Raw genomic sequence first — 26727 nt, forward strand, 5'->3', positions numbered from 1 at the left:
TGCTATTCCCTTGATTTGAAGCAACAATACACCATTAACTACAGCTCTGAATATGTCTCCAGTTGTAATAATGAATGCAGACTGATTCTGCTTGGTTCTGTGCTCCATCCAACAAGAACATTTAAGGGCATGCTTAACTGTAAGCACATAAATACTCCTATTAACTACAACGGTACTTCTCAGGTGCTGAATGTTAACTATATATTTACGCTCTTTGCAGGACTGAGGGGAGAGTGCTCAGCATCTTGCAGAATCAGTCCTTGAATGCGTCAAGATAGACTTTTCTATTGGACTGGGCAGGTACAGTTAAGGTACAGAGCACACTCCAATTAAGATCAAATAGATATACACAGGATGAGATGCAGCAGAGAGTCCAGGAGAGGTGACTGGTGGACTACTTCTCCATTCCAAGAGGACAGAAACCCATTGGACAGGTGCCCTACTCCTCTGTCTCTCTGAAGACAGAAGAAAATTGATGTGGTGGGGAAATTGCTGGAGAAGTCTTGTTTTGCCTCAGAAGTGACATACACACCAGTAGGGCTTAACCAGATGCACGAGTGCTCATCTGAATTCAGACATAAAAATCAACAAAACCCATAATGGGAAGCCAATTACTGACAGGCAATGAGACTACAAGGAATTCTTTGAGGCCCAAAGGCCCTTTCTTCAGGGTTTTTGTTTGTTTGTTTTTTGTTTTACTTCTATTTGGGCTTCAGTGTAAGAAATAATTTGTCTATCACTGTAGAACATTCAGGTGGGTTTTCCCACCTAGTATGATCATGGATACAAACCTTATTCCAGAGTTTAGAGTGGTGAAGGGAGGGATTATTCTTCCACTGAAGTTTGGTCTACACTATAGACCTATATCAACATTACTACATCACTCAGAGGTGTGAAAAATCCACACCCTTGAGCAACCAACCAACCTAAACTCCCATACTATGTCCGGGAAGAGGAGAGGGAGGTTTTCCTGCCAACAAAGCTATCACGTCTTGGAGAGCTGAATTAGCTATGCTGATGGAAGACCTCTAACCTATCAATGTAGAGAATCGTCTTTAAAGCACTACAGCAGCACAGCTGCCCCAATGCTGAATTTTAAGTATAGATGTTTCTGAGTTCTACAGTGACACTGTCTCATTTTGTAGACATCACTTCTAGAGGGCCCCGTTTCCTCCTTTCCTGTAACCTCAATGGACAGGAATTGCACAAGAATGTCTTCTTCTTCATCAGCTCACAAAGTAACCTTCGCCCACCACTTTAACACTGCTGCCTCCAATTCTCTCATCTTTAAAATGACAGGCTGTTTCTGCTGGGCCTAGGTGGCTGGTTTCACACACTTCTGAGCCTGACCTCACACAAGCTGTTCTGCTAGCTCAGGAAGTGGAATGTTTACATGTGAGCAGCAGCGAGGCTGTGGTTTTAATATACATGCAGAGCATCAGTAATACCTCCTGGGTGATCCTTTGGTTTAAATGTCAAACCACAATCCAATCAAGTAGGAACAAAAATATACAATTTAGACTTCTAACTGAATCATGGTGGCACCATTGATTTGCTCCTATTCTGGGCTTAATATGAGACATGTAAGTCTCATGGAATTAAATTGGCACCAGGAATCAGTGTTGCCTGATCTAAGATTACTTATAAATTTCCATTTACCACCTTTAGGGTTGACAGGTTCTTTGTCCCAGGATCAGGCCCAGTATTTGATTATTCTGTGGTTGGGAACCCTGATGTGCACAAATGCAACTCTCACACTAAAGGAACTCCTGTATATTATAGTTTATTAATACATTTAGCACACTCACAAACACCCCAATTTCATATGATACATGGGGAATGTATATCTATATTTCCATACAACATAGTCACACCATTTCTTTTAGAACAACCCGAGGGGTTAGCCATCATCTTCCTCAACACCTTTGCCTTTCCCATCATCACTAGTGGCCATAATTCTGGCACCTTCCAAGGACTACCTCTCCTTCTCTTCCCACCTCTAGGCTGGGATGCCACTTTTATCATGTCACGCTGACGTTGCTTTGTTTGGGGAGGGGATGTTTCCTTGTCTCTTGATTTGTATTTCTTCACCTTACTAATGGTAAAGTGTCTTTTTCCAATATGTCAGGTGCTACATAGTCCTGTATTTTGTTTCAGGAGACATATGTGCTCCTTTCACAGGGCTAGGTTTGCCAACTCTGACTGAAGCTGTCCAGAAGATTTTTTTCACTAACATGATCTAAAGTATTCTACTAAGGTCTCCAGGATTGCTTTCAGTAGTCACTGGCAGAGTGAGGTCGATTCTGGGAGACTCCAAGCCAGTCCTGGAGTGTTGGCAACTCTATACAGGACCCTGCATTTGGAGGACAGTTGCTTTGTCAACTACCCCTCCCCCATCCACCACCACTATCATCACATACACAAACTCCTGGAAAGAGAAAATGCGGGAGTCAAACCTTCCTCTCCATTGCAAAGTGCTCCCATCTTGCCTCTTCTAGTTGATTAAAAAACCCCAGACCTCCAACCCACTCAGAACCACTCACTGTGAATCTGTCTCTCCCAGCCTCTGGCAAGCCCCCAGAGACATTCAGCACTAAACTCTCCAGCACCCAACCCCCCCTCCAGATGTGTTCTGCAGAATTTGTGACATTATCTGATTAAAATGTGGCTATACAGCTCATTGTGGCAACCCCTGTGCTATGTCTGCAGCAAATCTTGTACAAAGTGGGCCAAGTGATGTGTCTATGAAAGGTGGTTATGATTATGTAATTTGCATGTGTGTATCATGTTTTTATTTGAAGTGGAGTATTGACTATGTACTTGTATTTCAAATATTCGCTTCTGGGAGACACCAGCAGGAGGTTTGGCCAGCTGATTGTGAAGGGACTGTTCAAATTTACTAGATGCCAATCCATGTCTGATGAGCCTTCCTGTGAATGTTCAGACTAGCACAGGAGCAATGTCTTCCACCTGCACAGAACTGAGTATTGCATGTACATATGGCTTGCCCATGTGACTCCAAATTAATCTTGTTGCTGTATTTTTCCACACTAAGAACAAAGAACATAAGAATGGCCATACTTGGTCAGACCAAAGGTCCATCCTGCCCAGTATCCTGTCTGCCAACAGTGGCCAGTGCCAGGTGCCCCAGAGGGGGGGGTGGACGGAAGACAAATGATCAAGCAATTTGTCTCCTGACATCCATCTCCAGCCTTTGACAAACAGAGATCAGGGGCACCATTCCTTACCCCCTGGCTAATAGCTTTTTATGGATCTACTATAGAAGTCTCAATGCTAATTTTTTTCTCCCACTGATGTAACTGCATGGCTGTGCCACTTAACAGCTCCACCTGAGAGGACTGGAGTCTATATCAAACTAGTTAGATCAACACAGTGTTAGTGTAGACTCTGTTTCCCTCCCTTGATTATTGCTGGCTTTCAGAAGCCATCCCATCAGGCCCTACCTTTGCAGTACAACTGATAGAAGTGCTCCTGGTAAGGATGTGCACTGCCAACAAAAGAAGCATACACATACATGCACAAGTGATGTAATTACTGCAGTGGTTGTATGCTGATGTAAACTAAGTGACCTTCATTGTATAGTGTAGACATGCCTTAAATGCTGGGTTTAAACAGAGCTGTGCTCTAAAGAGTAACTGGTAAGCTAATGTCCCTTTGGGAATGGGATCTTTGTAGCTACTGTGGGTGTGTACACTGGACCAGAGACTGGGCGTTCCAGGGTGACAAGTGGCAGATTTGTGGTTGGAGCATGTTTGTTGCTAACTTGTAGAGAGAGCAGGATGGGGAAAGGGAGCACTTCTGTTGCCAGTGGCTGGTGAAGTCAGAGAGCTGACTCCTGGAAGGCATAGGAAAAGGTAGCAAAAGAAAGAGAAGGAACTGTTGTCCCAATTTTACTGATGGAACCCAAAATACCTGAAAATGTGACTGCTGAAATGCCCTCTAATTTAGTTTATCTCATTTTCTCAGTGCCTGACTCAAGCACCTTGAGATTTGAGAAATGCTCACCTACTACAATGATGGAAACCTTCCAAGAAGCTATTTTGTGCCTGGGGCTTGTGCCTTCGAAGGTGGGTTTCACAGAGAGAAACATGTTCTTGAACTTGTTTATGACATTCCTGTAAAATGTTCTACTAATAAGAATGAAACCAGATACATTTAATTATGGGAATATTACCCAGTTTACCCCATTATTGACACAAAGAAATAAAGAACAGAGGAACTGAAGAGACTTTCACCACAGCACTAAGTAAATGTCATTGGCCTTTTAGGATTTATTACTACTCATTAAAAGACATTGCAACTCATGACTATTGATTTACTAGAGCTTAGTATCATGCTGCTTTATCTGAAAACATCCTGTGTTTCCAGTGAAGCATAAAAAAAATCTCATTCCGTTAAATGCATTTTAAATATAATTACTAAATTAGGGCATTTCTAATGTTTAGACTGAGGAGAGCTGTTACTAGCAAAAAATGGAATTTGTGACAATGTTATTTTGATGAAAATATTCTGTTAAATGAGCCAACTTCATATGGACAGAAGTAAAGAATGACTTTTAATAGGAAAGCAACATGCAAGAATACTGCACAACAGGCAACAATACTTTCATTTTTAATATGCACAAGCATATTTGTTAGATCCATTTTACCATACAGTTATTTGTCAGCTAAAGTATCGTAATAATCAAAAATTAACAAGAAAGTTTGTCTCGTTGGAAAGCAACGGATTAATTTGATTTGTAAAGTAGTATCTGCATTTTAAAAGGCCGATTACATTAGCTTAACTATTACTTCACAGAAAATTTAAGTGACTCATGTACCAGAGTCTTAATAGCTAAATGGCTCCATAATGAAATATTTGATTTGGCCCCTTCAGTTTTTACATATTTGGTCCTGTTAAATTTCATTTTGCTACTGGAACAATATTTCACGAGGCAACTGGGGTGAAGTACTGGATTTGCAAGTGGACAAGAAAGGGTGTGAGCCAGTGTTCTAATATATCACACTCCAGACCTACACTGTGGCCTTGCCCACACATCATTTGAACAGGCCTAATTTAAACTGATTTTGTTAAACTAGTTCAAACCCCTGAGGGTCAGTCTACCCTGCACTTAGGCATACAGAACTGACACACGTTCAGGCTAAGGAGTCTGTTTAACCCTTCGCCTTTACAGAGTACCATCTATGCTGTAATTAAACAGCCCCTTAGCCCAGGTTAGCTGATAAGGACCAGACATGGGTGTCTAATTGCCATAGAAACAACTATCTGTTTTAGAAATATCTGCCTATCTATCGGTGAGTCTAAGAACTCTTCCTAAATGGTAGAGTTAGGACCACCGCATTGAGTATGTAGCTTCCTCTTATCCTAACGGAAAGAAATGTCGTGGTTTGTTTGTACCAAGAAATTGGAAGTGCTGGGAATGGGACGGCATAAAATGGAAAGGGAAGGGCAGAAAGAAGAGGGTCTCATTATTGAGAGTGGCCACTGGCGGCAGCCACACCACCAATTGAATAGCTGGCAGGGATGGGATGGGGCTCTGCTATCTTGCCTGCCACCAGACTAAGTAGCCTCCCTTCCCCAAAGCCTTCTCTCACTCTCCTCCCCCTGGCCCTTGACTGCAGTGCTGGAAGGAGGTGGAGACAGAAGGCCCCACTAGATGGGACCCCCTGCCCTGAACTCCTTCTCACCTCCCAACCCTTACTCTTGCACTCCCCCACACCTCCAGCCTCCTACGCTGCCTCCCCCTCCCCCCTATTCCCTAGGCCCTGCCCTGACTCCTGCAGCCCCCCTTACCATCAGGCCCCTGTGCTGCAGGACCAGGGCGATGCCAGGCAAGTCTTCTAGTACCCTTTATGGACATTCTTGCTTCAGTTTAAATGCTTCTCTGTGGTCTCATTAAACCTGTTCCTCATCAACTAAGGCTAAAATGAAATACACACTTCACACCATTCTTTGAACCCGGTTATCTAAATCAGTTTAAATTAAAAAGATATTGTAGTTAAATTTGTGCATCTCTGCATTTAGACAAGACCTAAGACTTATAAGGAATACTTCTTATAAGTCCTCCTATCCCAGATGTTGATCTAATAATCATTACATCTGTTGAGACAAGCACACAGTGTATTAGAAGCCTGGTAGCGATGAGAAAACCATCAGGTGAACCAAGTATCTGCATTGATCCAAAACCACATTTCAGTGTCAGGCTAGAATCCTAAGTGCAGTTGCATCATCTATAACAGTTCTCTATAGAGTGCCAGTGTAGTCTTAGAAGCATAGAACCATAGATTCCGAGGGCAAGAAGAGACTCCAGGAGGACATCGAGTCCAGCCCCCTGCCTGAAGCAGGACCAACCCTAACTAAACCATACTAGCCAGGACTTTGTCAAGCCAGGACTTAAAAATCTCTAGGGATGGAGATTCCACTCCCACCCTAGGTAAACTTTTCCAGTACTTCCCCACCCTCTTAATATCCAACCTAGACTTCCCCCACTGCAACTTGGCACCATTGCTCCTTGTTCTGCCATCTGTCACCTCTGAGAACAGCCTTGCTCCGTCTTCTCTGGAACCTCCCTTCAGGAAGTTGAAAACTGCTATCAAATCTGCTCTCACTCTTCCTTTCTGCAGGCTAAATAAGCCTAAATCCCTCAGTCTCTCCTCATAGTTAGGTCTTGTGCTCCAGCCCCCTAATCATTTTGGTTGCCCTCCGCTGGACCCTCTCCAATGCATTCACATCCTTTCTATAGTGGGGGGCCCAGAACTGGATTCAATACTCCAGATGTGTCCTCACCAGAGACAAATAAAGGGGAATAATCACTTTTCTACATCTGTTGTAAATGTTCCTCCTAATGCACCCCAATATGCCATTATTCTTCTTGGTTACCAGGGCACACTGTAGGCTCACGTCCAGCTTCTCATCCACTGTTATCCCCAGGTCCTTTTCTGCTAAACTGCTACTTAGCTAGTCGGTCCCCAGCCTGTAACAGTGCTTGGGATTCTTCTATCCCAAGTGCAGGACTCTGAACTTGTGCTTGTTGAGCCTCATGAGAGTTGGCCCAATCCTCCAATTTGTCTGGGTCACTCTGGACTCTATCTCTACCCTCCAACATATCTACCTCTCCTCATAGCTTAGTGTCATCCACAAACTTGCTGAGGGTGCAATCCATCCAGTTCTTTAATAAAGATGTTGAACAAAACTGGCCCTAGAATGGATCCTTGGGTCACTCCACTAGAAACCAATCACCATCCAGACACTGAGCCATTGATCACCACCCGTTGAGCCTGACAATCTAGCCAACTTTCCAGCCACCTTACAGACCATTTATCCAATCCATATTTCCTTAACTTGCTGGCAAGAATATTCTGGGAGACAGTATCAAAAGCTTTGCTAAAGTCAAGGTATATCACATCCACTGACTTCCTCATATCCACAGAGCCAGTTACCTCATCATAGAAGCTAATCAGGTTCGCCAGGCATGACTTGCCCTTGGTGAATCCATGTTGACTATTCTTGATCACTTTCCCCTCTTCCAAGTGCTTCAAAATGGATTCTTTGAAGATCCCCTCTAAGATTTTTCTGGGGACTGAGGTGAGTCTGGAGTTCCCCGGATTGTCTTTCTACCCTTTTTTAAAGATTGGCACTTCATTTGCCTTTTTCCAATCATCCGGGACCTCTCCCGATCTTCTCAAGTTTTCAAAGATAATGGCCAAAGGCTCTGCAATGACATCTGCCAACTCCCTCAGTACCCTCGGATGCATTAAATCCTAAACCTGTTCTTTCTCCACTGAAGCTGCCCACCTCCTTCCCATACTATGTTGCCTTATGCAGCAATCTAGGAGCTGACCTTGTCTGTGAAGACAGAGGCAAAAAAATCATTGAGTACTTCAGCTTTTCCCACATCATCAGTCACTAGGTTGCCTCCCTCATCAAATAAAGGCCTCCCACCCTCCCTGATCACCCTCTTATTGCTAACATGCCTATAGAAACCTTTCTTGTTACCCTTCATATCCCTTGTTAGCTGCAATTCCAATTGTGCTTTTGCCTTCCTGATTACTGCCCTGCATTCTCGAGCAATATATTTATACTCCTCCCTAGTTGTCTGTTCAAGTTTCTACTCTTGTAAGCTTCCCTTTTGTGTTTAAGCTCACCAAGGTTTTCACTGGTAAGCCAAGCTGGTCATCTACCACATTTGCTTTGCTCATGGAGTCCTTTCCTGTTTCTGGCAGGTAGTCCATCAAACAGAGTGAGGAAGTTAGTTCTCATCAGGTTGGAAGTAATTCCTATTTCTGTTACTGCTAGTTTACATTCACTGCACAGCTGCCGTTAGTGAGATTTGCAGCCTGTCATACACCATATATCCAGCATGGTGACATATAAGGAAAGCCAAGAAAAATCACCATTTCTTCTGTTCTAAAAATACTTTTGTTACAGACAGTGCACATGGTGCAGCAGATCAATGCTCCAACAAAAAGCAAATAAAAAGACCCAAATTTTCCTTCAAACAGCTCCAGTTCTCTAAGGCTGACTGAGCTCACAGGCAGCACTACATGAAATAATCAAGAACTTTAGGAAACATTAACATTATTTCTTTTTACTATGTCCTCAGTAACACCAGCAAATGATGGGTCTACTGCATCAATAGCGATTTCCCCCTGTTTAGTATGGGTCAGTGTCTATATACAGCCTGTGTGTTTTTCTCCACTGAATGCTTCACATCTACAGAACCGATGATCAGTGAAGCTATAGATATATTTTAGAGGTTTGTTTCTGTCTGCAAGTGTGTTTGTCCAAGAACTCCTAAACAATAAGAGCTAAGACCACAAAATTTGGTATTCAGCTTCATCTTCTTCTAACTTAAAGCAAGGTCGTGGCTTGGTTGTGCCTGGAGAACCAGAAGTCCTGGGAAAAGAACTATTTTCCAAAACATGCAAAGGGAGGGGCTGCCAGTCAAAGGGACGTGATATGAGAGTGTTCACTGGGGGCAGTGAGCCAGCAGGGGAGAATTGTCCCACAGAGTGTCCACTGGGGATAGCTGTACCACCAAGGGAGTAGCTAGCAAGTTCGCCATCTTGCCTCCCAGCACATCCTGAGCCTCTCCCCACCCCACAATCCTCACTTATGCCCCTTCGCCCCAAACTCTTCCCCCCTCCTGACCATTGGCCACAGTGCTAGAGAGAAGGCAGAGAAAAGGCCCCTGGTGGCCAGTGGGCTTGGGAGAGAGAAAAGACCCATGCCAGATGGGACCCCCTGCAGTGAGCCCCTCTTCACCCTACAATCCTCACTTATGCCCCTCTCCTCACTCCCAGCCTCCTGTCCATCCCACACACACACACACATCCCCAAGGCCCTGCCCTGACTCCTACACCACCTATCCTTGAGGGCGGTTTCAATGGCTTCTGTCCTCTAAGGGTTGAGGGTGAATTATCCCACTATTCAATCATTAAATTCATGAGGTAGTGTACCTCAGTTTCTCTCTCTCTCATACAGCAGATTGGGCTTGTCATATTTTTTTTCTGCTGTTCTAAATTTTAAGATCATTCACTAACAATTGCCAAGATGCAATATTACTGTAATGCTTTGGGTTTCAGCATGAACTGTATTTGGAGCGGTGAGCTAGGTCATTTGCACAACAGACACTTTTAGAGCCAAAGCTATTAGCAGTGCAGAGACACTGGGTATGTCTACACTACAGCGTTATTTCGAAATAACGCGTCTACACACAAAATGCATTGCTAAATAGTGTTTTGATATTTCAAAGTAGCACATCCACACTGATTGGATGCTGAATCACAGGGTATCAGGTCAGTAGTTACCTTGTGTGGCTGCTGCTTGAGGCTATCTAAGGCTTGTGCTTAAAGGGACCCCTCTGGACAGCTGGTTCTCAGGTTTCTCTGCTTGCTTGCCTACCTTGCTGAGGAACAGCAAAGCATTTTTTCACTGTGTGCTCTGATTACCCTCACTCAGGACACCACAGCACTCTCCAACATGGAGCCAGAGCTGCCCCTGGGCAATCTACAGCTCTTGGACATGTTGCTGCAAGTGTGGCAGCACTTTCTGCAGAGTACCTCACAGGATCTGCAGCAACACAACCCCCAGGCCTTCTTCCAGATGCTCCTGGGATATGTGGCAGAGCGGCTGCAGGACTTGGATGCCGGCATGCCCCACTACATCTGGAGTCTGGACACCAGTACCGGCTGGTGGGACCACATAGTCCTAGAGCTCTGGGGAGACCAACAATGGATCCAGAACTTCAGGATGAAGAAAAACACCTTCCTGGAGCTCTGCGAGTGGCTCGCCCTGGCTCTGAGGTGATAGGACACACATATGAGGCCCGCCATTCTCCTCCACAAGAGTGTGGCCATCGCCCTCTGGAATCTCTCCACGCCGGATAGCTACTGATCCATGGAGAACCAGTTCGGCATGGGGAGATCCACCATCAGAGCTGTGCTCATGCAGGTATGGTAATCTCTGGCAACTGTGCCAGGAGGGGGTGCGGAAGAAGGGAATGAGCTGCCCTAGGAAAAGCAGGGGGGAAGTGGTGTAAGTCCCCTCCCAGGGAGGGTTTGTTCTGGCCTGGATGCACTAAGGACTGCCTGTGGTGGCCAGGATGGCTGGGGGGGTTGCTCCTGGGGAATGGGGGAGTGAGGCAGTGGCAGGGAGGGGGCACTCTCAGGCACCCTGGCACCCCAGTGACTCTCGGTTTTGTGTGTCCCTGTGCAGGTGGGCAGGGCCATCAACAGAGTCCTGCTTCACAGAGTCATCTGCCTCACCAATGTCGACATGGTCATTGAGGGGTTTGGCACCTTGGGCTTCCCCAACTGGGGCGGGGGGGGGGGGCATCGACGGGACATACTTCCTGATCCATGCCCCAGAACACCAGGCCTCCATGTTTATAAATAGAAGGGATACTTCTCAGTCATCCTGCAGACCGTGACTGACCACCAGGGCTACTTTCTGGACATTGATGTTGGCTGGTTGGGAAAAGCACATGACGCACGCGTGTACCGCAACTCCTCTGTGTGCCAGAAGCTGCACGCCAGGACCTTCTTTCCCGACTGCCACGTCAGGGTCATGGATGTGGACATGCCAGTCTGCCTGGTGGGGGATGCAGCCTATCCCCTACAGCCCTGGCTCATGAAGCCCTACATGGGACACCTCAACCCTTCCCGATAGGCTTTCAATGCCAGGCTTAGCAGGGCCCACAGGGTGGTCAAGAGTGCCTTCAGCCGGCTGAAGGCCCATTTTAGTTGCCTCCTCACTCACCTGGACGGCGCAGAGCGGAATATTCCGCATGTGGTGGCAGCATGCTGTGTGCTGCACAATGTCTATGAGTGGAAGGGCGAGGCATTCCTGCCAGGCTGGGAGGCAGAGGCAGAGCGCTTGGCCAGCCTGTATGCGCAGCCCCACATGGCTGCCATCTGGGAGGCCCATCGGGGGGCTGTCTGCATCCAGGAGGCCCTCAGGGAGAGCTTCTACCCAGAGGAGCAGTTACGGTGCTCACTGGTCCGCCCCACTGGGGGCTTGTGTCTCATTCCTCCCTCACATCCCTCTACTTACTCCTCCCTAACCCCCCTTCCTGATGGAAAATAAAGATATGTGTTTTCATTAACCCAAACTCTGTTTATTCAAATGAAACTCGGGTGAGACTGGGGAAAGAAGGCGGGAGAGGGAAGGGGGGGGAACTTGGGAGGAGGGAGCTGGAAGGGAGAGTAAAGGGGAGGAAGGGGGAAGAGAGGCTCAGGGCTCATGGTCAGAACGGCGCTGACCCCACTGGCTCCCAGCTCCTCAGGTGTGGGAGCCTCAGCGTCCCCAGAGGGGTGGAGAGACTGTGGAGGGAGAAGCAGGAGTGAGAGAGGGTATGTCTACACTACACTACACTACAGACGTTAGTTCGAATTAACTTTAATAGGCACTACACAGGCAAACTGCTAGTTCGAACTAATTCGAACTAGCAGAGCGCTTAATTCAAACTAGGCAAGCCTCATTCTACGCGGACTAGCGCCTAGTTTGAATTAAGTAGTTCGAATTAAGGGCTGTGTAGCCACTTAATTCGAACTAGTGGGAGGCTAGCCCTCCCCAGCTTGCCCTGGTGGTCACTCTGGGCACCACCAGGGAAACTCTTCTGCTCCCCTCCCGGCCCCGGAGCCCTTAAAGGGGCACAGTCTGGCTACGGTTCCCATGCCAGGTGCAAGCCTGCCAGCACCCAGCCAGCAGACCCTGCACCTGACACAGCTCGAGCCAGCCACCCGCTGCCACCCAGCCCTCTGCCTCTTCCTGGGACCAGGCTGGCGGCTCCCAGGAACCTGCCCGGAGCCACAAGAGGCGGGCGCCCGCCTGGTCTAGTGCGGAGATCGTGGACCTCATCCACGACCTCAGCACTAGGCACAGGAAAGTGGCCGTCTAGGGCAGGATAGCTGCCAGCCTGGCCACCCAGGAGCAGGTGTGCATGAAAATCAGGGTGGTCCAGTGAGACCCCAGACCCTGAGCCCTGAGCTTAGAATGGCCGTACTGGGTCAGACCAAAGGTCCATCTAGCCCAGTAGCATGTCTGCCAACAGCGGCCAACACTAGGGATCCTGGAGGGGATGGACCGAAACAATGACCAAGCCATTTGTCTCGTGCCATCCATCACCAGCCTTCCACAAACAGAGGCCAGGGACACCATTTCTACCCCCTGGCTAATACCACTCCATGGATCCAACCTCCATGACTTTATCTAACTTCTCTTTAAACTCTGTTCTAGTTCTAGCCTTCACAGCCTCCTGCAGCAAGGAGTTCCACAGGTTGACTATTTGCTTTGTGAAGAACAACTTTCTGTTATTAGTTTGAAGCCTGCTAACCATTAATTTCATTTGGTGTCCTCTAGTCCTTCTATTATGGGAACTAATGAAGAACTTTTCTTTATGCACCCTCTCCTCACCATTCATGCTTTTATAGACTTCTATCACATCCCCCCTCCGTCTCCTCTTTTCTAAGCTGAGAAGTCCCAGTCTCTTTAGCCTCTCTTCATATGGGACCTGTTCCAAACCCCTCATCATTTTAGTTGCCCTCCCCTCTCCCACCCTCTCTCTTCCCCTCTCCCACCTCCTTTTCCCAGTCTCCCCGAGTTTTGTTGAATAAAGAGAGTTTCTATTTTTGAACACACGTGTCCTTTATTTTGTACATCAGGACGGGGGGTTAGGGAGGGGTAAGTGGAAGTAGGTGAGGGAGGAATGGGGTACAAGCCCCCGATGGGGAGGACTCTGCGGGATCCTCGGAGTGGAAGCTCTCCTGAAGCCACTTGATTGACCCCCCCCCTCTGGATGGCAGCCTGCGGCAAGTGCAGCCGGGCTGATGGCCGAGTGCTGTGATGTGCCGAGTGTGGGCACTCAGGGCACTCCAAGACAGGACTGCTTTGCAAGTGGGGCACCCCTGAGAACTGTCTGTCCGGGGTGGGGGTCGGGTCCCTTTAAGCACAGCCCTCGGCTAGCCTGAGACAGGAGCTCCACGCTCTCAGTCCTAATCTGATGCCCTGCCGGCACTGCTTCTGGCCATCCTTAACCTCGGTTCAGGGTCCACTCAGTGTGGACATGCTAGTTAGAATTAGCAAAACGCTAATTCGAACTAGTTTTTAAGTCTAGATGCTCTAATTCGAATTAGCTTAGTTCGAATTAACTAATTCGAACTAAGTTAGTTCAAATTAGTGCTGTAGTGTAAACATATCCAGAGGGAGTTGGAGATGGCAGCAGGGGACGGGACAGGAGGAGGCAGCATGCTCTACGCAAGGGTCTGGAGATGGGCACAGATGGCATGGCCCTGGGCAAACTGATCCTGCCAGCTCTCCCACCAGAGCAGCTGGTATTCTTCAACCCTGTGGTCAAGGGTGCGGCGCAGGGCCCGCAGTGCCCCCAGGTTCTGCTGCTGGTAGTCGTCCATTGGACAGGTGGGCCTATGGAGCCCTTGGGTGCAGGAGGATGTCCCGAATGGTGTGGTGCGCCCTCCACTCGCAGCTGGTCCAACTGTGGAGAATAAGGACAAATGGTCAGTCATCCCTGACACAGTGCCTGAAGCCCAACCCCCCTCTGCAAGGTGAAGACGACAGAGGCCATGTTCAGGATGTCTGGGGGCCCTGCGTGATCCATGGCCAGCAAGGCCCAGGCATGCAGTCCCTGCTCTCTCCCCACTCTCCTGCATAAGGGGACAGTGCTGGCACTCACATGATGTCCCCGGCCTTGGACGTCACCTGGGATAGGTCTCCAGGGATTGCTCAGGGGTACTGGCTCAGCTGGGTGGTGACGCTGGCCTCCTCTGGCTCCTGGACCTCCTCCTCATCCTCCATGCCATCATCAGAGCCCCAGGGAAGACGACATCGGCTGGCTCCACCCCAGATTCAACGATCACCTGGGGGGAACGGACCATCCTGCCCCCAGGATGAGGTCCAGGGCTTCGAAGTAGTGTCGGTGTCTGCCCCTGGTCTGGAGCTGCCCCCTCTGGCCCTGGCATAGGCCTGCTGCAATTCTTTAATCTTAATCCGCACCTGTTCCTGGATGCGGATGTGGCCTCTGGCAGCCATGCTGGCAGCCATACGGCCATAGACGGCCATGTTCCTGCATCTAGTGCGGACATTGAGGAGGTTGGTGGCATCCCCCCAAACCTCGATAAAGTCCATCACCTCTGCACTAGACCAGGAAGGCGCCCGTCTCTTCCAGCCCCTGGCAGGCTGTTGGAAGCTGGAGGACTGTTCCTGGGGAGTGGTGGAGGGCTGGCTGATACCGGCTGACTGGCTCATTTTGGTGTCACTGGGTCAGGGGCAGCAGCAGAGTGGCTCAGGGCTGGCAGGCCTGGTGCTAGCTAAAAGGCTCTGGGAAGACTCTAGACCTTTAAGAGCTCCGGAGGGTGGGGAGGAGAATACTTTCCTGATGTGTGCCAGAGTGGCCAGCAGGGCACCCTGGAAAGGGCTGGAGGAGTAACGGTAGTTCGAATTAGGATCTTTAATTCGAACTACCTATTCCGTGCTGCGTGTAGCTGCGGGCGCGGAGTTCGGACTAAGGGGGATTTAAAAATGGTGGTGCCCGGGAACATGCAAATGAAGCCTGGGATATTTAAATCCCGGGCTTCATTTGCAACTCCGCTTGCCCTCATTACCCTACCTACCTCGAACTAACGAGCTAGTGTAGACTTACCCTAAAAGGGTGTCATAAGGAGGAGGGAGAAAACTTGTTCATCTTGGCCTCTGAGGGTAGAACAAGAAGCAATGGGCTTAAACTTCAGCAAGGGGGGGTTAGGATGGACATTAGGAAAAAGTTCCTAACTGTAAGGGTAGTTAAACACAGGAATAAATTGCCCAGGGAGGTTGTGGAATCCCCATCTCTGGAGATATTTAAGAGTAGGTTAGTTAAATGTCTATCAGGGATGGTCTAGACAGTATTTGGTCCTGCCATAGGGGCAGGGGACTGGACTCGATGACCTTTCGAGGTCCCTTCCAGTCCTAGTGTTCTTTGATTCTATCTGTGGGGCAGTTGTCTGGCTGTTTGCAGGGTGGATAGGGCTTAAAACCCCTACTCCTAAGCTACTAAAGAGCCCACTGGAACTCTAACAGGTCCTTTATCCTGCTTTCCTAATGCAGGAGCCAGGTCCATCCATGGGGCAGCCTGTCTGCTCCCAGAGTTGGTGAGACTTGGACCCACCACCCTGCACTCCCCAGGGGAATGCCCTATTTCTTAGTCCACTCATGAACCCAGCTCACCCCTTATCCTGCCTTCCTAATGCAGGAGCCAGCTCCACCCCTGGAGCAACAGGTGAAGGCTGTCCAGCTGGGGGCACTCAAGCCCTCACTCCTCCAGTAAGAGTCCTATCCCCCTAGTTCACTCATGAACCCATCACACCTCCCTACCTTGAGAAGGTCCCTTATCCTGTTTGGTCTGTTTGGTCACTCCCAGGGTGTGTGTGGAGGAGGGGCGGGGGGGCTGGTGAGACTGGAGTTGACCTGAGGGGCAGGACTTGAACCCACCCACCCTGTGCTCCCCACGTAAATGCCATACCCCCTAGGCCACTTGCATCACAGCCTGAATTGGTTGTGAGGGGTGGGATCAAGCCCACCACCCTGTGCGCCAGAGGCTGATGCCCTGTCCCTAAGTTCACTGGAGATCCCACCCCACCTCCACCTGTCCCTTATCCTGTTTTCCTAATGCGGGAGCCAGCTCCATGACCGGGGCAGCCTGTGTTGGCTGTCCCACTATTCCCAGGGTGGGCAGGGGGAAAGCACTCGAGCCCCCAAACCTGTGCTCCCCAGGCAAATGTCCTATCCCCATGGCCACTCCAGAACCCATCCCACCTACCCTACCTTCAGAGCTTCCCCTCCCACACTCCAAACCCCTTCACCCAAGACCAGAGCCTGCACCCCAATTCCCTACCTCAGCCTTGTGAAAGTGAATGGGATTCAGGGAGGAAGGGGGATGGAGTGAGCAGGGTGAGGCCACAGAGAAGGAAGGGGAAGGAAGCTGGGCAAGCAGGGCTGGCCTTACCATGAGGCGAACTGAGGCGGCTGCCTCAGGTGCCAGGCTGTGGTGGAACGCCACTAGGACCCAGAGTGTAGAAAATTGTGTCTGCTGCTGGTGCATGTGTATTCTCTTTGCAGCACCACGAGAGGAGTAGAACAGGAAGAAGGCAGTAGAACAGGAAGCATATTTCCACAAGAAGCACTGATTTCTTACATGAAATCGTCAGTGTTCTTGCAGAAAGTCAAGCGGCCAGTGTAGACCGCTGGCAAGTTTTTCCGCAAAAGCAACTGCTTTTGCAGAAAAACTTGCCAGTCTAGACACAGCCAGTGTGTAAGAGTGACAGAGATTTGCATTGCTGAGTTCCCTCCATCCCCTTCTCTCTGTGTGGAGACAGGGTACCCGAGTAGCGAGAGGAGGGACACCGTGACATCAGCGCCTTCCTTCCCCTTTCTCCCTCCCTGTACCAGTGAAGCAGCTCCAAAGCAGAGGGTAGGAGCAACATGACCGTGGGGGGGGGGGGAGGGAAGGGAGGGGGCAACTGAAGTGCCAGCACTTGATAGCTTCCCAGCCAAACCAGTCAGGATCACCTGTCAGAGGCTGTGAGATCTACTGGTAGATCCCAATCTAATGATTGGTGACCACTGTCTTACCCTCTTCTTAGCTGCAGGTTTGTGACCTAAAGCATGAAGGTTTATATCCACTTTATCATCTGATCACTGCAGATGTTTTCTTTATCCATATAAACATCTAATTATTTCAGAGTCCTACAGAGCTCTTGGCCTGATTTGTTGTAGGACAGTGAGTAGCTCCAGCTAATTATATATTGTGTTAAAAAAGTGTACCTTTTTCAATTTAAAATTTGGTGCCTTTCAGTGTTATATTATATATTTCAGATGGAGATTGTTTGTTTTTTAAAAAGAAAGCACAGTCTTTAGCTTTATCACGTAGAACAGATGTTACTACAGAGACTAAAATCCTCAGGCAAAAGTAATAGTAATTAGGTTATCAAATATTCAAGTTATGAGAAAGCTTTCTCCTGAATTCTTTCTATTTAACTACTTAAGCTACGGAACCTGATCTTGTGTTAATACTGGACTCTCATCTATCATTTTCTCTCCTGGTAGTGAAGAACACTCAGAACTGGAGTTTGTTGGCAATATCATGATGAAATTCTTGACAAAAATGCCTTTTTTGTTTAACTGAGATGTTTTACAAAAAGTGTGACTTTAAATAAAATTGGTTTTAGAAGGATGCTTATTATCATTTTTCGTAATGTTGAAATACCCCATTTCAATATTTCTGAGTTAAAATAGTTTCATTCTTTTGTTTTGAAATGACTTTTCAAATTAATTGTTTCTATTAAAAACATGTTTAAAATTGTATAGAAGGTCAAAATCAAAACTAAATGTTTCCGTTTTATTGAAATAAAACATATTGGCTGATCTTAATTTTTTTTAATTTAATTTCCTGAGATATTTCAAATTTATTTTGTTAGAAAAAAAGAAAAAAAGAAAAAATTGCAGAATTACCCATTAAATGAAAATCAGGTTCTGATGCAGCTCTACTCATAATCTGATAGGATGGGGTACATCATATTTGCTTTTACAAATATTAGAGAAAAGAGAAATAAAGTACATGAAAACTGTATTGTAGTTTTCTAAACAAAGGCATGTCAGACATCAGACTACAGACCAGGATGCATTGTTCAACTGCCAGGTTTTTAAATCTTTGATAAAGCAAAAGCAGTATTATTTTGGCAACATTTCAGTGACAAACTTTCATTTATAGCAGTCACAAATTTTACAGGAGATTAGAATGTTCCTGTTCATTTTAATCCTAAAATAATTAATTTAGGACAAAAAGAAAATTGCAGGGAGAAGTTATCATGTTAGGAATTTAGGTACATTGTTCTCAGTGCAAATAGTAAGTGACTTTCTATTTAGCAAGTCAATAGTGTGTAAGTCCAATACTATAGGTTGCAACTCCCAAAACCATGACTCTCTGGTCTGGCAACATCCATGGTCCAGCAGGATTATGGACGTTCCCACACCAGAGACCCTGGGGCTGGCATCCAGCAGCCCAGATGAGACTGGCACTCCAGTCAGGCTCAAGGCATGTGGGCTGGCCAGGGTGATGGGCTAGGGCCAGCATAAGGGGTTTGAGTAGACCCATGAAACCTGAGCAGATAAAGCCTTGTGAATGGATGAGATTTCACAGAAACAGGATATACATTGGAAAAAAGAGGAGGACAAGGACAGACCTCCTAGGCATGCATACTCAGGACCAGATTATGAAAGGGGCTTTAGGGGCCACATCCCAGGGCCTTGCAATGCAGCCAGCCACTAAACCCCCTGTGTGCTGCATTCCTGGCCAGCTCGGTGTCGCAGGGAGGAAGAGGGGTGAACAGCTCTGCATGCTACCATTTCCCCTCCCACCCTGGGCTATATCACTATGGGTGTGTCTAGACTGCAGAGTTTTGTTGACAAAAGTGGACTTTTGTCAACAAAACTATACCTGCGTCCACACTACCGCTGAGTTCTGTCGACATAATGTCGACAGAACTCAGCAGTTTTGTTGACGCTGGTAAACCTCATTTTACGAGGCATAACGCCTTCTGTCGACAGAGTTTCTGTTGACAGAAGGTGTTATTGCATGTAAACTGTCCTTTGCATCTACACTACCATGTCGACAAAGCAGCTTGCTTTGTCGACAGAACTGAATGTAGTGTAGACGCTCTTTGTCGACAGAAGTTTTGTCGACAGTATCTGTCGACAAAACTTCTGTCGACAAAAGCCTGTAGTCTAGACGTACCCTATGAGTGCAGAGACGTTCTCTGTTCTTGCACTTGCCTGCAGGCTTTTCCCTTGCCGTTCCCATTGCTTGGGAATTGCAGCCAATGGGAAGTAGTGGGGGGCAATGTAGAACCATCTGTTCACCCCTGAAAATGGGAGCTGTGCCCGGTAAGCACTTCAATCCCCTGCCCCTTCTGGAAGCCTCCCTCCCAAATCCTGCATTCTCACCCTCAACAGTTCCCTCCCGCACACTGAACCCCTCATTTTTGCCCCAACCTGGAGGTTGGGGGACCCCACAAACTCTACTAGCCCCAGGCTCTTAGAAGAATTAATCCAGCCCTGAGCAGAAGGCAGAACAAAACCCTCTGAAAGAACAGTCAGAGACAGAGGACCAAGGAAACAACAGTCCCACAATAGCCCAGAAGTAAAGAAGATAACCTCCCCTGCCTTTGTTTCCTTTTATTGTTTTTATGCGAAATAAACTCAAGCTAAGACTGGAGAAATTTTCAATGCTTTGATATGTTTCCTCACAATATTTTTGAATCCATAGCTTTTGGGAAGGTTTTTGGTGTATGGATCTGTTCAGTTTAATGCTCCCCTAAAAGGCAACCACTACAAGAAAATCAGACCCAGCAGTTGATGAAAATAACTGCACTGTTAAACCATACCTTATGTTCTACTCTTTAGCAGCAATAACCCATGGCATACAATCAGCTGGCCATTTTGCCATGTCACAATAAAGAACCAAGGGAATCTTATATCCATTTATATGATTGGGATTTTTAAACTCCTTGCTACAGGGTCCCATCCCAGAGCAAACTCCATGTGCACAGAAATGACTCATCAGATAGTAACCCCTTGTGGCTAGGTGCAGGGATGCTCTGCCTTCCCCTGGGTCATCACCTCTCTCTGGATCTCCTATGGTCTAGCCCTCTTAAGAGTTGGATTCTTTTTTGAAGTATCAGAACCCGACTGTAATTGGTCAAGCCATAAGCTAGCTTCCTCCAGCTGGTCTGTTCAAAGTCCTTTCACTCAGCTGCTTCTTTGGGTCACCAGCTAAGACCTTCTTGAATCCCATTCTTCATTCTCAAAGCAGCAGGTCGTAGAGCTTCTCCCTTTGTCCCCCAATAGAACTCCAACATGACAGACAAACTAAACACTACTATACCATCTTTCAGCCTTCGTGGCCTTCAGAATCAACCAGGAGTCCTGTGGCACCTTAGGGGCTAACAGATTTATTAGGGTATAAGCTTTCATAGGTAAACCCACTTCATCAGATGAATTGGAATGGAAATTACAGAAGCAGAAGAATATATAAGAAAGAAATCTCTCTGTTGGGTTCCTCTTCGGCTTTCTGCTCCTCTTGGGGAACCCTGACCCCAAAGCTGCTTCTCTAGAGCTAGCTCCCTCACTCCTGTACCTCACCCAGTTCCACTTCTCTCCTCCACACTAAGCCCCTAAATGGCAGGCTTCCTCTTTTTTAAGCTCTAAACACAAAGCAAGCTTAATTAAACAGGATTGACTAGCCCTGGGCCTCTGGGCCCTGTTACGCCTCCATAACTTGCCTGGATATAGCAGAGTGGCTGCGTATGGTGGCAAAGGGTTCTTGGACTTTTCAGCAAACACAGGTAACCCACTTTGGAGGCCAAAAGAGCTCTGATCATTAACATAATGGACATTCATATAGTTTAATGCCAGAAAAAAACCACTATAATCATCTAGTCTGCATCATAAAGGCTATATGTCTACACTAGCCACCCTAGTTCGAACTAGGGTGGCTAATGTAGTCATTCAAACTTGCAAATGAAGCCCTGGATTAAAATATCCTGCCGCCCAGGCACCGCCATTTTTAAATGTCTGGTAGTTCAGACTCCCTGCCCGCGGCTACACACGGCACAGGCTAGGTAGTTCGAACTAAAGCCCCTAATTTGGATTACCGTTATTCCTCATTGAAGGACTAGTTCGAACTAGGATGGCTAGTGTAGACATACCCTAAGGGATTTCACCAAGTGATTCCTGCATCAAACGCATAATTTATCCAATCTTTACTTAAAAAAATTAAATAATGGAGAATCTGTCACACTACAAGGTAAGTTATTCAAATGATTAATTACCTTCGCTGTTAAAAATTTGCATTTCGTTTCTAATTTGAATGTGTCTAAATTTAGCTTCTAGCCATTGCTAAATTATAGAGCTTTCTACTACCAGAATCCTTGTCCATTTGTAGGTGCTCACAAATGGTGATCAAGTTACATTTTAACCTTCTCTTGTATAAATTCAATAGTCTGAGCTGCTTGAGTCTTTCCCTGAAAGGCAAGTTGAATCGTCCAGGGTGAAATATACTTTAGACCCCTTTTATTCCTATGAGTGCACCCCTCAGACAACAGACCTGGCTTACTGCACCTCAAAGTAGGTGACAGGAGAGGGTGTGGGGTGGAGGTACAAGAGGGAGTTTGGGGGCAGGAGGGGGTTAGCGGTTTAACACAGAAAAGGTGAAAGGGTCAAATAGCTGGCTGGGGAGGGAGGCAAAGAAGTGGGGAGTAAAGTAAAGTGCAGCTTCTGCAAAATAAAATTGTATCTCCCATCTCACATCTTCCCTCTGCTCCAGCCTTGCTCCCCTCAGTCCCATGATCCCCCCATCACCCCATGCCTCTCAGTGCAACCTCTACCCCCTCCTATCCTGCCCCTCAGCCTGATCCCCTGCATCACCTCATACCCCTCAGTGCAACCCCTTCCTCCTGCCATCCTGCCGCCACATCCTCCTTCACCTCTCTGCTGCTCCCACATCCCTGTGCCCCCAGCGCACCCACCGGCAGGGCAGCATCGCTGGGGTGAGGAGAGGCATGGGGGGAGCAGAGTCTCTTCCCTGCCTTTGCCTGCAGGCTGTGGCCCCAGGGCTGGAGCAGGCAGAGCCCGGGGCTGCTCAGGGCTGGCTCCCACCCAGCTGGTAGAATTGCCAGATGGTTTCAATAAAAATACCAGAGACACTTGACATGACATCACAATCGACATTACATCTTATTTAGAAAATACCGGACATCTATATTTTCTCACTTATATTTTCTCCATTTGTTTCCCAAACAGAAAGCTCAAATATTGGACTGGCAAAACCAGACACCTGGCAACCCTACCGGCTGGGCACAGAGGGACACTGGGGAATCAGTTCCATGACCCTGCGCACAGACTGAGGGGAGCAGCCCAGACCCCCATGCATGACGTGTGCTGGCTGCCCAGTCCCGGCACTGTGGAGCAGGCCCAGCCCCCTCCCTGAAAGCAGAAAGCCTGTAGTGTGGGAGGGGGTGTTAACCCCTTAGCTCCCAGGAGCTGCATGCCCACAAGCCCACCCCGTGCCAGCAGGAAGCCAGAGCTAGTGCTCCAGCCTGCAGCTGCGTGACTGAGGCTGAAGCTGCAGCATGAGCTCCTAGCTGTGCAGGCTGATGGGGTGGGGCTGAGCTCTACAGTGTGCTATGGGAAATCAGCTCGCATGTCGCTTGTGGCACATGTGCTGGGTGTTGCCGACCTCTGCTCTAGAGCCAGGGCATGCGGCTTTAAGCAGACCTCAAGTATGAACTCCAGGGGTTCAAAACTTTAGGGGTGCTACTGCCTCCCCCCCCAGCTCCTCTAAATGATGCCTTTGGCTACAATGCTCCTCTTTCCCATCATGTTTGATGTGACAAGCCCCACTGCATTTGGTACCTGTACACACTTTCACTCCGGGGACCAAGCGAGTTGATGTTCTAAACAAAGCATTATTTATTCATTCCCCAAAAGATACTCTCAACATTATGGCAAAGGGCAATAATAAAAAGGCCTATATTTGGCTTGTACCTTAATCTTTCCTTGCCAACTTTTGTAAATTCCCCTCAGTCTAGCTAACACGGATCTCTGCCTGGAAGAAACACTGCCTTGGTCTCAGCAAGACTCTTATCTCTGTCATTCCTTGCCAGCTTTCTAGCATTCCTTGACAGTCCTTGGGCAGCCACTTGTCACCCACTCAACTCCCAACCTTTTCTAGGCACCGGGGCCTCTAATGTTCTAGTGTTCCCTTGGATCTCTCTCTTTTCAGCTCTGGCAAAACAATTCTGTCACCACAGCGCAGGGCAGGGTGGAGGGTGTCAAGGAGTTGCTTCTTCACAGTAGATATGGCTATTGTGTTGTTGTGTTTGCTGAGATGTTCCTTATCTAGCCTATTGCTTTACCTTCCCTGTTTGCTCTGACAACCCTGTTTGACCTCACTCATAGCAATTCCCCATTTTATACAAACACACAAACCAGATTTGTTAAAAAAAAAAACAGATATTTTCCAATTCATCACAAACAGGATTTCCAGATAATTCCTGTGGTTCTTTGAACCCTTTCCAATTTGTTACATCCTTTTTTTAAAGTGTGGATTCTGAACAGAATATTCCATTTGTAAGCGGGTGAATGGCCCCACCATTGTGGGGAACTTTCCTGGCTTCTACACTACCCGGGTGAAATGGACCAGCAAAAGGATCTGAGTCCCCGCTCCCTCTTCCTTTACCCAAAGGCCTCCCTGACCTGAGGGCTCCCCTTCCACTCTCTTGAGTAGCAGAGTCCTCGAAATCCCAACAAGGCTAGGCCCAGGTTTTCTGGGGCTGAATCCCTGACCTTGTAGTCACTTGGGGCAGGGGCTAGGGTGTCCCCACACTGGACGCTTTCCTGGCCCACTGATTATTACATATAGTTCAACACCTCTGACCCCCGTTAGCCATGCCTCTGGAGGTAACACTCTCGGGGCAAGATGGACACATGACCAAAAGTAAAAGGTGTCATGTGACAGCCCCCCCCCCAGGACTTTTTCCACCATCCTGCTTCCAATAGGGATTAGATTGGCCCCCACCAAACCCTCCTCATGCAACTATCCTGCAATTGCATTAACCCAATGTGTATGACATTAACCTCGGGGGGCAGAGAGGCTGGGGGAAGTGTTCCATCTCAGGCTGTGTCTACATTGGCCAATCTTGCACCAAAGCAACCGCTTTTGCGCCAAAACTTGCTGCCTGTCTACACTGGCCGCAAGTTCTTGCACAAGAACTCTGGTGTTCCCGCTTAGGAATAAGCCCTCTTGCGCAACTATTCTTGCGCAAGAGGCCAGTGTAGACAGGCAACATGAATTTCTTACGCAAGAAAGCCCTATGGTTAAAATGGCCATCGGAGCTTTCTTGCGCAAGAGAGCGTCTACACTGGCATGGATGCTCTTGCGCAAAAGCACATCTCTTGCGGAAAAGCACATGCCAGTGTAGATGCTCTCTTCTGGAAGAGGTTTTGCACAAAATCATGGCAGTGTAGATGTTAAGAGTTTCCTCCCATGAGCAAAATGAATTTTGTGTTGTGCACCAGTACTCAGTTCATGTGGCTTGCTTGGATGTGCCACTGTGGCACCCAAGTTATTAATAAATATCTTATAAACCTCTACCCTTTCCCTCTGCTGCCATGTCTCCTCCCCTTGCTCCATCAGCTCCCCTGGTGCCTGCTGCCCCCAAGCCTCCCCCCCTCTGCTGTCCTGACTCCTACCCTTCTCACTGCCCTCAGCCTTCCTGAGACCTGCCCCTCCTCCACCAGCCCTTCTCTCCCCCCTGTGCCCACTGCTCCAGTAGCCCCACTCTGATCATGTGAGCTACCTCTCCTCATTCCCTCTTCTAACACCTCCCTCTACAAACCTGCCCTGCCTCTCTCCTCCGGTACTGGTCTCTCCCTGCAGGTGTCTGCCCTTCTGCTTCACCCCCAGAATCCCCTGGCACCTGCACCTTCCCTTACCCCTGGACCTTCCTGGTGCCTCCCCCTTCCCTTACTTGCCCTCTTTTTCCCTGATGCCCACCCCCTCACCACTCTCTGCCCCATTCCTCTGCTGCCCTTCTGTGCCCTCACACATGACTTGCTCCATCCCCACCTTTCTCATGCCCCCCCTTCTTTCAAGCCTTCTCCCAGCACCTTCCCCTCCCCCTCCAGCTCCCAATGCCCTTCCCCTCTCCTCTCCTCTCTCAGCATCACCCTGTCCTCCCCTCCCCTCCTGCCCTTTCCTTCATTGTCTCCACTTGCTCCTTCCCCCGCATTAGTTTCTCCTGCACCCCTGCCCCTTGGTGCCTTGCCCTTTCTTCTTCTGACCTGCCCCCCTCCCATCAGCACAAGCCCCTTCCTCTCCCACCCCTCCCCCTCGCCTCACCTCGCCTCGCCTCACCTACCTTCTGCCTTCCCATTTGCAGGGCTGGAGTCTTCTGCGATCAGGCCCCAGAAGTCCCCGCAGCCCAGGCTCCAGACCACATGCTGGAGCTGGAGCTGGAGCTGGAGCTGGAGCTGGAGCTGGAGCTGGAGCTGGAGCTGGAGCTGGAGCTGGAGCAGGGCCGCTCGGTGCTCACAGCCCCAGCCCATCACAACATGGCCAGTCCCACCCTAGTGAGGCTCTGCTCCCCCGCGCCTCACTCGGCACGTCTCCTGCCGAGGTGTGGCTTGGCCATTTTTAAAAACGGCGCCACAATGCCAAGCCATGCGTGACCCTGCCCCCTTCGGCTCACCACGCGTGACCCCGCCCCTGGCGCAGTCCTGCATCCTCCCAACGCTGCTGCCTGGGCTGTCAGCTTCCCTTCTCCAGCTGGGGTCAGCTTGCCGGCCTCCTCTCTGGAGTCCCTCAGTCCGGTGGGGTCTTCTGGCAGGGCCATAAGTGCCGGCAGCGCCCATACTGGCTCCGGTGCAGAGCGCACATGTATGCTTCCCCTCCGTGCTGGGCCAGCAGAATGGTGCCCCAGAAAGTGTGGTGCCCTACGCAACTGCGTAATCCGCATATGCCTAAGGATGGCTCTGCCAGCAGCTGTTCACCACACCCAGCTGCAGACTATGTTGTTTTGCCAGCCTCCAGCTCCTTGTGTTGCTTCTCTGACCCCTTTTGCTCTCTGGTCACTGCAGGTCTGCCTCTCAGCACAGCTTGCATTCCTTGGGCTGTGTGTGTCTGGTTCTGTCACTGCAGGTCTACCTCTCAGCACAGCTTGGATCCCTTGCTGCTAGTCTTAGCTCTCTCTCCTTTTCTCTCTGAGGCTATGTCTACACTTGAGGGTCTTGCGCAAGAACCCGTCCACACAGCCTTGTGCTTTTGCACAAGAGCATCCATGGCCATATGGACACTCTCTTGCACAAGAAAGCTCTGATGGCCATTTTAGCCATAGGGCTTTCTTGTGCAAGAAACCCCTGCCATGTGTCCACACGGTCCTTTTGCACAACAGCTCTTGTGCAAGAGGGCTTACACTTGTTAGAAAAGAGCGTAGCTCTTGTGCAAGAAGCCCTCTCTTCCCACACTTTACTGTAAACCTTCTTGAGCAAGAGCGGGTAGGCAGTGTGGAAGCTTTGCAGAAGAACAGCCATTTTTGCACAAGAACCCGCCAGTGTAGATATAGCCTGAGAGGCCCAGAAAATCCCAGCTCACATGAA

Source organism: Pelodiscus sinensis, chromosome 16, assembly GCF_052426305.1.
Source record: "Pelodiscus sinensis isolate ZL-2025 chromosome 16, ASM5242630v1, whole genome shotgun sequence".
In the NCBI taxonomy this organism is placed as follows: Eukaryota; Metazoa; Chordata; order Testudines; family Trionychidae; genus Pelodiscus; species Pelodiscus sinensis.